Raw genomic sequence first — 12,467 nt, forward strand, 5'->3', positions numbered from 1 at the left:
CAAGGGAGTCTGCAAAGGCTGCACATCATGGCTTTTCTTTCTTCTCAGAGAGAGTCAGTGAGTGTAGTTTGGTGATTAGATGCCCATAATTGCTATCAGACAGCCCTAGGTTTGGGTCCCATGGCCTGCTAGCTATGTTACTCTCTAAGACTATGTTATCAGCCAAAGCAAGGTGATACTATCAGCACTATGGGGCTGATGGAAGGACTGGGTGAGGTGGTAAGTGTAACATGCTTGGTAGACCATCTGACCCATTGTGAGCAGCAGCAACCAACAGGAATTGCTTTTGCTGAAACAAGTGACACTTCATCATTCCCAGCAAGATGGTTTGGACTGGAGGAAATCATGTTGAGTGAAATAAGCTGGACACAGAAATCCAGATATTGTGTGTTCTCCCTGTTAAGTGGGAGCCAAAATTTAACAAAAAGTTAACAAAAAAGGATGCCTCTGTGTGTGTGTGAGTTTTGGTGCAAATACAGTGTTTTGTTTAAATTTCCATTTTGTCAAACAAATTGATAAGCCTTATGTAATACTATAAATTTAGTGGTTTTGTGGCTAGTGAAAATATGTATGTGTGAAGCTGAACACAGTTTCATTGGATTATTGTTTATGGCCCTTGCTTCTCTTCCTGCTGAATTTATATCTTAATTTTTCTTTGTCAAACACTTTATGTACTAGAGCATTAAGCCTTTTCATATAAATTAAGATCATACTATCTCAAAAATTAAAAAAGAATAAAGTATGAAGTTGGAAAAAATATCAAAAGCAAGATTGAATTTATGAACAAAAATGAAGTCAGGTCAGTTATTGAAATGTTTGTAAGGTTCAAGTTCAACGTGAACTTGGAGACATGAACCACACAGTCCCTACAGAAGGGAGTTGCATGCGTGAGTCTTACAGAGAGAGGAGTGGGCGTTGACCACAGGGGTCAGGACACCTCCTGGTGCATCCACATCCTGTATCAGAATGCCTGCCACTGGTCCGGATTGACAGGTGGAAATAGTGGGTGGGAGTTCTCTCCTTCTCTTCTCTCTGCCTCTCCAATAAATATCTGGATAAGAATTTCAGGAAAGGAGATGTGTAGAGGAAGGGGCAGTAGGGTTAACAGAAGGAGTGTGTCTCAGTACACCTTCCCCATGGATTCACAAAGACAGAATTGTGTAGCAGAGAGATGTTAAGCGACAGCAGACTGTCCATATTGGTGAAACTGCCTGGAAGACATGTGATCTTGAACTCCATACTTAATTTGGCAGACACTTGGCTTCTCACTTGTAGACTAGGGGTACTCTACTTTTTGTCGTACGAATCGCCTAAGTTAATCATCTAGGTACAAAACATCTCTACCTTGCTGTAAGTCATCTCCAAGCAAAAACTTGTTATTCCTTAGAATTTTGTGACTCAGCTATCCAGCTGGGTCTTATTGCATTCTTGTCTGGGATCTGTTATGTTGCTGGACCATATGATGACTCAAAGGGGGCCAGAGAATCCAAGCTGGTCCCACGTCATGGGCTTGGTCTCAGGAACTGGTTGTGTTTGGGGTAGCTTTCGTCCTCCCTATGTTAGATTGAGTGTTTTCAAAGCATTCTGGTTCCATATGCTTTTTTTGTTGTTTGTGTGTGTGTTTTTCTGGGCAGAGCTCCAGAGACGACACAGCACCTCTGACGTGATACCTGACCCAAACAAATCACAAAAATCAGCTTGATTCAAGGACAGGCCTGTCCTACAGCCACGAGCAGATGGATGGGAGCCGTTGTTTTCATCCGTCTCCTGCAATTTCACATGATGTTCTCAGCCTTTGCCCCTTCCTACTACTTTCCCTTGTGTCAGCCCAGAGGGTTGCATCCGTTCCTCATATTGTAAGATGAACTCTGTTCTGTTTGTCTGGCTCACTGGGTGTTTCTGCTTTAGAATGAGGAGGATTGTTACAGAGAGAGGAAGAAAAATGAGAGGAGACAGGGAAGATAAAGAAAAGATCAGAATCTGACCCAGTGATGGAGGTGGGTGGGGACAGCAGGTGGGGAGGAGGGCAGGCTGTAGAACCGCAGAAGGTCTGTGAAAATAGGAGAAGGCATTTTGAGGAGTTTTATTTCAAAAAATGCAAAGAAGGTGCAACATTGTTTTCACATTTCTCTTTGGCTGGTGGATTGTATTTGTTTGAAGGTGACTTCACCTGGAGATTGAGTTACTCTGGGTAAGGGCATTTCTTTAGGTAAAATATGCAAAGTGCCTGAACTGGTGTGAGTTCTCAGTAAATGGTATGTGTGGTAATGACCGTAATTCTGGCTGTTGTTTGCTTATTATTATTATTATTATTATTATTATTATTATAGACTCGCTGTCACAGATCTAAGCAGACCCTTCTTGCCTCCATTCCTGTCTTCTCTTAGTGGTGAGATATTACTGTTGTAAGACCCGAAGCAAAAATCTGGGGCATTGCTGTTGGACATTAAATTCAGGTAAGGCACAAAGAAGTAATTCCATTTCTCCCTTCTCCACGCATCGCTTAAGGCCATAGATCCTGAGGACACTGTCAAAAATACAAGAAGTTCTGCAGTGGAGAAAATTTGCTGGCACAGATTTCTGGGACTGGCCGGCCATCATGTTCCCTGCTCTCCTCGTCACAGGGAGCATGCATTTCCAAAGCCCCTGTTCTCATGATTATGGGAGTGGGACCCTCCTTCTTGTCATTTTTCTATACTAACTGTCATTTGGAGACCATATAAGAAATCTTGTATAATCTCCTAGAGGTAACATTTTTTCTGATTTGCAAATGCACATTTTAATAGAAGTTTCTGATTTTCTGTTCCTTGTCATCCTGTCAAATTATCAGCTACTTACTCCCTCATTCGCCCTCTGTCCATCAACCAGAACGGACGCTCAGGAGGCTTGGGGCTTACTTGTTTTGTTTGTTAGTCAGTGTCCAGCATGAAGGAAAGTATCAGACACAATCCGTATTTACTGAGTGAAAGGATGATTTTTTTGTGTGTGTGAATGTTTATTTATTGTATTGGAAAGGCAGATTTACAGAAAAAAAGAAGAGACAGAGAGAACGATCTTCTACCTGCTGCTTCACTTCCCAAGTAACCGCAGTGACTGGAGCTGAGCCAATCCGAAGCCAGAAGTCATGAGTTTCTTCCAGGTTTTCCATGTGAGTGCAGGTCCCAAGGCTTTGGGCCGTCCTCCACTGCTTTCCCAGAGCAACTGGGACACGAGCCGGCGCCCATACGGCATTCTGGTACTTGTAAGGTAAGGATTTAACCACTGAGCTATCACACTGCCTCCAAAAGAACATTTTTTCTTTCTGAATTTTTTTTTTTTTCACCACAGAAGAACAGTGCCATGAACATAATGGACCAGGGGCTGGTGTTGAGGGATAGTGGATCAAGTCATTTGCGTGTTTTATATTGGGGCACAGATTCTTATTCCAGCTGCTCTACTTCCTATCCAGTTCCTTGCTAGTGCTCCTGGGAAGGCAGCACATCATGGCCCAAAGTCCTGGGTCCCTGCTACTTGTGTGGGGACCCAGATGCAGCTCCTGGTCCTTGACTTCAGCCCAGACCAGCCTGGCAATTGTAGGCCATTTGGAAAGTGAATCAATGGGTGGGAGATCTGTCTTTCTCTCTGTTCCCCCCCTTTTTTTTCTATCACCCCGCCTTGCAAATCAATTAATAAATCTTTAAAGATTTATTTACTTTTATTGGAAAGTCAGATTTACAGAGAGAGAGACAGAGAGAAAGATCTCTCATCTGCTGGTTCACTTCCCAGGTGGCCACAATAGAACAGCCAGAGCTGAGCCAATCTGAAGCCAGGAGCCAGCAGCTTCTTCTGGGTCTCCCACGTGGGTGCAGGGTCCCAAGGCTTTAGGCCATCCTCAGCTGCTTTCCCAGACCACAAGCATGGAGCTGGATGGGAAGTGGAGCAGCCAGGATATGAACTGGAGTCCATATGGGATAGTGGTGCATGCAAGGCAAGGACTTTAGCCACTGGGCAATCTCACTGGGCCCAACTAATAAAGCTTTAAAAGAAGAACATAATGGCGTGGATACAATTCCTGAACTTCACAACAAGCAAATAAAGTTTCAGCATGTGCAAAATGTTCTGAAGCACAAAGACCTGTTTTGATAGGATCCAACAACACTGTGGCATGAGTGAATGTATTCACAGAGATAGAAAAACAATACGTCAACCAGAGGAGAGGTTGGATGGAAATGAAAATGAAGCCACATCTAGAGGGGTCTTTTACATGGCATAGCAGAGGCCAACAGTCCTGGCCTCTAGAGCCCTGACTGCCTCGGCCTGGATGCAACCTCCCACTAACCATGCAACTGCTCCTTCACCTGGTCATGACCTCCTGCTCACCACACTGCTTCCGAATGGGGCTGGGACGCCATTGTTCCCCTCCCCCAGCACCCCCGGGCCTGCTGGTTTAGGTTAGCAGATTAACCTCTGCACCCTGCAGCTGCCTTGTTCCCCTCATGGGTAAGGAAGCTGGGATTCCAGTGTTGGGCAGTACTTTGGCTGTGGGGAGTCCAGGGTGAAGGGTCAGCTCCCTTGACAGTGAGTCTGCGGGGCCGCAGGTCAGACCACATCTCGGGCAGTCCCCTGTAGCAGCTGTCTCCCTTTCACAGTCACCACAACTTGGCTGTGGCCTCTCCTTTGTGTGTTATATGAACGTGGCATGCTGGGGACAAGCACACCCTTACTGCCCTCACTGCTCCAGCCTTTCCTTGGCTCTTCTCCAGGCCATGTGATCTGTCCTAATGGTGCGTGTAGGCTCCCTCACGGGGCTTGCATCTCGGGCAGGGCACAATCATCGTTTCTGTGGGGACTATGGTTTTTATCAGGGCCGTACAGTGCCCACAGTGAATGTGCCCCTCTCTGTTGCCTTCCAGCTCACTTGACTTTGATTCCAGCGCTTACATCTGCAACCAAAGATCAAAATTGTCCACCTTTGGTGATATTTTAATGAAACTGCTGCAGCCTCCAAGCACAATTTCTCTCTAATAAATTTATGTTTCTACAGTGGCAGCATCATTAAAAGAGGTTTATAGCTTATCTTCACACAGGAACAACTTGTAAGAGACATAATAATTCAAATATATGACTCTTAGGATCTTTGTGGAACACAAAGCTTTCCTCAAAAGCTCTTTTTTTCTTAATTCAGTTGTTGGACAGTTTTACTATGAATTCTTGCATTTTCTACTCCTAAGCATATTTCAGTTTTGCTTACGCATGGGAAAAGTGCCTGTTTGGTATTCTTCAGGCCCCCCTTTACCATTCGAAAGCCATTTTGAAGTCTCTGAAGGGTGACTATGGGGACAATACCTGCTGGCAGAATTGACTCGGTGTTTCCCCATCCCATCTACACATTCAGATTGCCTAGAGATGCTTTCAGAATGTATGCCCAGGTCCCACCACACACCAAGGAGATCAGCCTCTCGGCAGGGTTTCCTCAGAGATTTGCACAGTAGGAAAAGGTGAAGGTCAGAAAGCTCTCAATGCCCACTTCTATTAGGGCCGGCGCTGTGGTGTAGTAGGCTAAGCCTCCGCCTGTGGCATCTCCATCTCATATGGGCAACAGTTCGAGTCCTGCCTGCTTCATTTTTGATCCAGCTGCCTGAAATGCCCCTAAGAAAGCAGCAGAGGATGGTCCAAGTGATTTGGTCTCTGCCACCTACACTGGAGATCTAGAAGAGGCTCTTGGCTTCTGGCTTTAGATTGTCTCGGTTCTGGCCATTGTAGCCATTTGGAGGAGTGAACCAGTAGATGGAAGATCTCTCTGTAACTCTGCCTTTCAAATAAAAAGAAATCTTTTAAAAATAGTGGAAGATGGTCATTAATTAATAAATTATTTGAAACTGTCAAGTAAAAATTGAATATGCTTAACATGAGACTTTGATACTTGGAATCCAGGGGGAATGTCCAAATCAAGTTAACAAATCTGTGTCACCTCACAGATTTGTCTGTGCTTGAGCAATTCTAAAGAATAAAACACCTTGCTGTTAACTATAGTAAGCTATATGCTAGATCTCTAGAACCTACTGCTATCAAAGCCACATTTCGCAGCCTTTCATCAATGTCTAACCTCCAACCCCTGACCTCCAACCCCTGCCCTAGTTCTTGGTACCATCAATAGCCATCCCATTCTTTGCTTCTGTGAGCTTGACTTTTTCAGATTGCACACTGGATTGAAATCATGCAGTGTTTATCTTTCTGGTTTCTTTTGATTAATACGGTGTCCTCCAGATTCTGCGACATGACAACAAGCATGAAGGTTTCCTTCTTTTGAAGGCTAAATGACATCTCATTATGCATAGATGCCAACTTCTTCAGTTCACCCTTCGCTTGGTGGATGCTGATGTTGACACCGTAGCTTGGCTGGTGTGGATAATGCTGCTGTGAGTGTGGGAATGCACACAGTTTTCCATTTCCTCTGGATCTGCACCAGAAGTGGAGTTGTTGGATCACATGGTAGTTTATTCTTTTGTGTTGTTTTCTGCAATGACTGCACTGATCCCTGTTCCCACTGGCAGTACACATGGGTCCCTTGCCCTCCGCATCCTCACCCCTGCTGTGTTAGCAGGTAGAGGCTTCCCTGGAATGTTCACCACCAGGATGCTTCACAAGGTTCTGGTGGAAGTGATTGGTTATCCTGTTATCCCCAAGACCAGGGGGCTGGGGGAAATTTCTGGGACATAAATTTTTAATCCTCAATCCAGGACAGACCCAGTGGATGGGAATAGATTACTCTACTTATGAATCAATGTAAACTGATTTGGTTTCTCCAGATTGGGATGAGATTGCCGTGACTCTAGCTTCTGAACTTCAACTCTTGGTTTCTACCCACCAGGAGTTCTGAGCTCACAGAGGACCTTTCTGTTGCGTGTTGGAGGCACCTTACCTTCTCAACCCAAATGCCTCATTGCTATGAGAAGACATTTTCTCATGGTCTGGGATGAAGTCTTCGAATCTTCATACTTTGGAGGTATCTCTTATTAACAGGCACTTGAGATTCATTTGGTGACTTTCTTTGGACCAAACCTTGTAGAATCCCCAGGATATGGGGAAAGAGGAGGGTAGTACCAATATTTACCGACTGTAAAGTGCATTAAGTCCTCCTACCAACCTAAGGAAGTTGGTATGCCATTGTGAATTTTTTTGTATAAGAAAACAGAAACTCAGAGAGAGCATGTAAACTCCCAAGAAAAACGCAAGCCAGTATGTGTGTGTTTGGGCATTCTCTGGGCAGTGTTGCCACTCTCGATGCTGAATGCAACTGGGTTTGACCAGGAAGTCAGTGGTTTTGAGGGGACAGTATGCTAGACGGCTCCCCACTAAACGAGATTTGAATTACTGTAGAGAGTGGTGGATTGTTTCTGATGGGATAATAGGGGAAGCCATGTGCACACTGGTTATTTAAGCTTTAGTCTCAGTTCAGGTGAATCGTGTCAGAAAAACATGTTTTTGTTTGTTAGTATGTTAAAACAAACTGCTAGGATCTAGAGAAATGTGATGTTGATGGTCGCAGCTGGGGGAGCAAAGTGTTCAAGACCTAAAGAGGCCACTTGGCTGCTCAGCTCTCATGTTTCTGGTCCAGGCTTTGGGGGGAAAATGGTCCCCAATATCCTGAGACCAGGGAGCAACTTTTGGGCTCTGGGAGTGAGGGTGATGGGCAGTAGCAGGTGTCCTAGAGGGAGTCAAGTGGGAAATGTATGGAGCAGAGGAAAATGAAATGCACTCCCACCTGCCCAGGGCTGATTTTTGAAAAGCAGATTGGGTTATCGATGGCATCTTACCTACAAGTGGTCTGTGGAAAAATAAACTCAGAGGTAACTGTTTTCTTGCAAAAACTTGAAATGTCTACACAGTTTTATTTTCGAAATTATGCATTTCATGGATTTTTAGGGTCTCTTATAATCTGTAAAGAGAATTTATTTTGGTAAGTACTGATCACAATTTTTTTTTTCAAAAAACGAAGTCATATTAGTTAAAGCTTTTTCTTAACCTTGACTGAGCTGTCTGGCCTGGACATCAGGGTTGGAAATGACTTATTTCTTGACCCACAAGGTGAATGCCATCAAAAGGCCCCAATGATTCAATCACACACATTGCTCGGTATCAACTCTGACCCAGTGCTGGGCAAGGTGATGGAAAATGGTCACAAAAACAGACCCAGTCCCTGATTTCAGTGAAGGAGACACATGAATTTGAGAACTTGCAACTTACTACATTAGCGCAAGGCCGGGTGCAGGATGACCTGGATCACTCCAGAAGCTCCTGGGAGGGGAATCAGAGAGGGCTTCCTGGAGGAAGAGAGATATCCCAGAAGTCTGAATGTGACTAGAAGGAAGGGTGGGTGGAGTAATGGTGGTTTGGGGTAGAGAATATTCCAGGGAGAGAAAACAGTAATTGTGCAGGTCAGAAAGGGTGCTTGGGGGATAAAAACGTATCCAGTGTAATTCACTTGTGTGTGTGTGTGTGTGTGTGTGTGTGAGAGAGAGAGAGAAAGAGAGAGAGAGAGAGAGAGATTGGAGATAGCTTTGCAGAGAGAGATCAAGATAAGATTCTGCGGGGTCCTACGCTATATAAACAACTTTATTAGGAAGCTGACAAGGTATCAGGAAATAAAAATGTCAGGTTTGAGATTTTTGCAATTGTTCTGACTGCCATGTCAGGCCAGACAGGAGAAAGGAAGGAATGATGGTGAGAGACTGATTGGGAGATGGCCACAGGGTCCTGCAGCCAGCCTCATGGTTGTGGAGCCACAGAGAGGTCGAGAGGTAGAAAAGCTAGTGCTTGGGTTGGAAGATGCCTTGGGATTCCGGCCTTCTTCCCGGGTGCTGAAGGTGGAAGTGAAGGAAGACGGAAGTGAAGGGCAGGTGGTTATGCCGTACTTCAAGAGTACGGGACAGGTGGTGAAGTGGCACTATTTCTTAAAAGATTTGTTTTATTTATTTAAGAGAGAGAGAGAGAGAGAGAAAAACAGGATCCAGTAGTTTCATGTGTGTTTTCCACATGGGTTCAGGTGTCCAAACACTTGGGCCATCCACCATGTCTTTTCCAAGGTGCATTATAGCAGGGAGCTGGATAGAAAGTAGAGCAACCAGGATTTGAATCAGTGCCCTATGGGATGCCAGCATCACGGATGGTTGGTTAATGCACTATGCCACAATATCAGTCCCAGTCACTGTCTATTAGGAGGATGGGCATAGGTTTGTTGGACAAGGCAGGTTTGAGGTTTTTAAGCCCATGGCTTAACTGACCGTGTGTCCTTTAGCTACACCCAGACTACAAGTACAGAGAAAAAGGAAGAGATCTTAGACCAGGATGCTAATGATGCTGACATGGCCAGGCTGGAAGCAGGGATGTGGCTGGCAGTGACCCAGGTACTTGAGCCCTCATTGCTGCCTCCCAGGGTGTGAATTAGCAGGAAGCTGGAGTCTTGAGGTTAAACTTTTCTGCTGAATGATGACAGGTGCACTAATGATCGCACCAGCATCCTCAGTGTCCATCCTCCCACTGATGGATGAGAAAATACAACACATGCAGAGGGTCCTCAAAAGTTTATGGAAAGGGGATGTTATCTTTTCGTTCATTTCTCTATTTTGAGAATTCATTTTTCGTTCATTTCTCTATTTTTCAGGTCTAGTGATTTTTAAGGGGTAAAATTGAGTCTAAAATGTTTCCATTATGAAATATTGATTATTCAATGTCATTGATATGGGAGGAAAGGTCTTGGTTAATTCTTTTGTCTTCCCCGTCCAGTAAACTAGATTTTCCCCGTGTGTTTACTGAGCCTTTTTGTGTGTATGATTCCTTAGCAGTTGGTTAGGCATGGGCAGATCTTAATGAGTCAACGTAAGCAGTTTTCAGGTCTGCAAATATTTTATTGGGAGAAATTTCCTGAACTAAAAAAAGACACCTCAACAATGGTGTTGGGACAATTGGCTATCCACATGGAACACAATCAAATCTGACACCTAGCTAATGCCATACATCAAAAAAAAAAAAAAAAAAAAAAAAATTCCAGAAGGACTTGAGCACTAAATGAATAACGTCAAACTGTAACAGTTACAGGAGAAAATGAAGAATGGTTATTTATAACCCGGGAAACAGAGCTCCTCCCACACAGACTCCGATGCTGGGAACGGAGAGATGGATAGTCCTGATTACATGTAGAAAGATGCTAATTGCAGCACTGTTGATGAGGGTGAGAAATTAGAAACCATCTATAGCGTCTTCAATAGGAAAGTATTGACATACATTATGGAGCATGTGCAATGCAGAGATGTGAAGCCTAGAGCTTGGAAAACGCACTGGGAGGCCACAGAATCTGAGACTGACTTTGTCTCAGTCACTTTGAGAGAATTGCCTCGCTTTCTAGGTTTTTCTCATCTAGCAAGCAGACATACTACTCTGTGTGTCCCACTGGATGGTTGTGGGGATCCCACAGAATCATAGATCAGACATGTTGACTAGGGATGGCGTTGTGGTATAATAGGTTAAGCCCCGCCTGTGGTGCTGTCATCCCATGTGGGTGCCGGTTTGTGTCCTTGCTACTGTACTACTAATCCAGCTCCCTGTTTACAGCCTGGGAAAACAGCAGAGGATGGCTCAAGTGCTTGGGACTCTGCACCCAGGTGAAAAACCAGAAGAAACAAATTCTAGGCTCCTGGTTTCAGACTGTCCCAGCTCTGGCTGTTATGGCCATTTGGGGAGTGAACCAGCTGATGGAAAATCTCTGTTTCTCTTTCTCTCTCTGTAATTCTTTCAAATAAAACTAGCAGAAATATTTTTTGAAAATTTATTTATTTATTTATTTGAAAGACAGCAAGAAAGAGCTCCTCCAACTTGTAGTTCGTTCCTCAAATGACTACAACAGCTGCTATTGATCCAGGTCGAATCCAGGAGCCTGGAACATCACATCTTCCACTGCTTTCCCATGTGCCTTAGTAGAAATCTGAATGAAAAGTGGAGCAGCTGGGACTCAGATTGGTGCTCTGAGGTGAGTTGTAAGGGTCATGAACAGCAGCAACACCACCACTCCAGCCCCCCAATTTCGGAATATTGCTAAGGAGACAGGTTGCAGGGCAATGTTTCCACCTTAATGATAATGTGTCGCTATCATGCCCACACCAAATGAACAGAGAAGGAGGCTGTGGGACAGAACGCAACACACTGTGAGTGGCTCTTCTCTCTGGAGGACGGTAGGGTTGAACTGTATTGTTTTGGGCTGCTTTAGCCCTTTGTGAAGAGAATGAGGCTACCTGCCCTTTGAGGAAAAAGGATGAGGGAAGAAGGAAAATGCTGTGTGCTGTCAGCCTTGGGCAGGATGTACAGTTTGAAAGCACTGAATCCCACTGTGTGAGGGCACTGGCCCTGCTGCTCCTGACACATTGTCCCGGGTGTCAGGGTACTCCATGGGCTCCAGGACTGGGCATTGACAGGGGGAGGACAGAGCCCTTGGTCCAGATCACCTAGACGATAATTGGAGACTTCACACGTAAACAAGTGACATGTAGCCCCGGCCAGGACACTTTCTTCTTTGGTGAACTTTCTTGGAAGAATTTGTGGGTTCTGGGCCCCATACTTAGAAGGGATCACAGAACAAATGAAGTGCCATGGAAAAGACCTGCAGGGCAGGGCCACCTGTACATGGGAATCTAAAACCCAAGGCTGTGTCATGTGTGCATGTGTGAGTCATGAGTCTGTCCATATCCTCGTCCCCTTGCCCCTCCCCCCAACACATTGCAGGAAAATCCAAGGAGAGGAAATCTCTCTCTCTCTCTCTCTCTCTTTCTCTCTCTCTCTCACACACACACACACACACACTCATTGATAGGGTAAGTTGTGCCTCCTCAGCAGAAGCAAATAGAGAACTACTTTATAGACAAACTTTTCACTTGAGTCCTTCAAGAGCTGAACTGATAATCCAAGCATGAGAACCCACACAAGGAAATTAATCACTGTGCGAAGGCATCTGCAGATACAAGTTGTGGTAGAATAAGCATCCAGCTAAATAGAGAAATATGATAAATGTTGTGTCTAGTGGATTGAAAGGTCCTCGCACATGTTCATGGAAATTGGCTGGGATCCTTAGCATCTCATTTTCCGTGGACTTTGTGAGGTGCCTGCAACTATTTGAAGGGCTGAAGGAATAGGGATGAAATGGAAATTCCATGGAAAATGATTTTTCTAAATGATGCCTTTTGGAGTAAAAATTCAGCTAATGATGGGACAGATTAATCTCAGCTGCCGAGAGAATTGGTGAAGTGGAAGAGATAGATGAGGAAGTCTCTTCAAGTGGGACCTAAAGACACAAAGAAGTAGAAAAAAAAGGAGAAGGAAGTTAAAAGAAATGAAAGAAAGGCAGAAGGCTGTGTTTAGCCATTACTGCCTGGGAATTCCAGAGAGAAAAGTAGAGGCCAGGAGAGAGGTGACAAAAAACAGATACCGGCCAAAGGTTT

At 44.7% G+C, this 12,467-nt stretch overlaps 1 long non-coding RNA gene across 1 annotated transcript in view; it reads left to right on the forward strand.

Moving 5' to 3' along the window:
* The first annotated feature begins 2,344 nt into the window (after nucleotides 1-2,344).
* LOC131480517 (uncharacterized) overlaps nucleotides 2,345-12,467 on the forward strand; it is a 189,811-nt gene continuing 179,688 nt past the window's right edge. The window contains exon 1 of the long non-coding RNA XR_009245578.1: nucleotides 2,345-2,456. This is a non-coding gene — a long non-coding RNA (uncharacterized LOC131480517). The remainder of the gene's footprint in view (nucleotides 2,457-12,467) is intronic.

The sequence above is a fragment of the Ochotona princeps genome, chromosome 6 (assembly GCF_030435755.1).
Source record: "Ochotona princeps isolate mOchPri1 chromosome 6, mOchPri1.hap1, whole genome shotgun sequence".
Lineage (NCBI taxonomy): Eukaryota > Metazoa > Chordata > Mammalia > Lagomorpha > Ochotonidae > Ochotona > Ochotona princeps.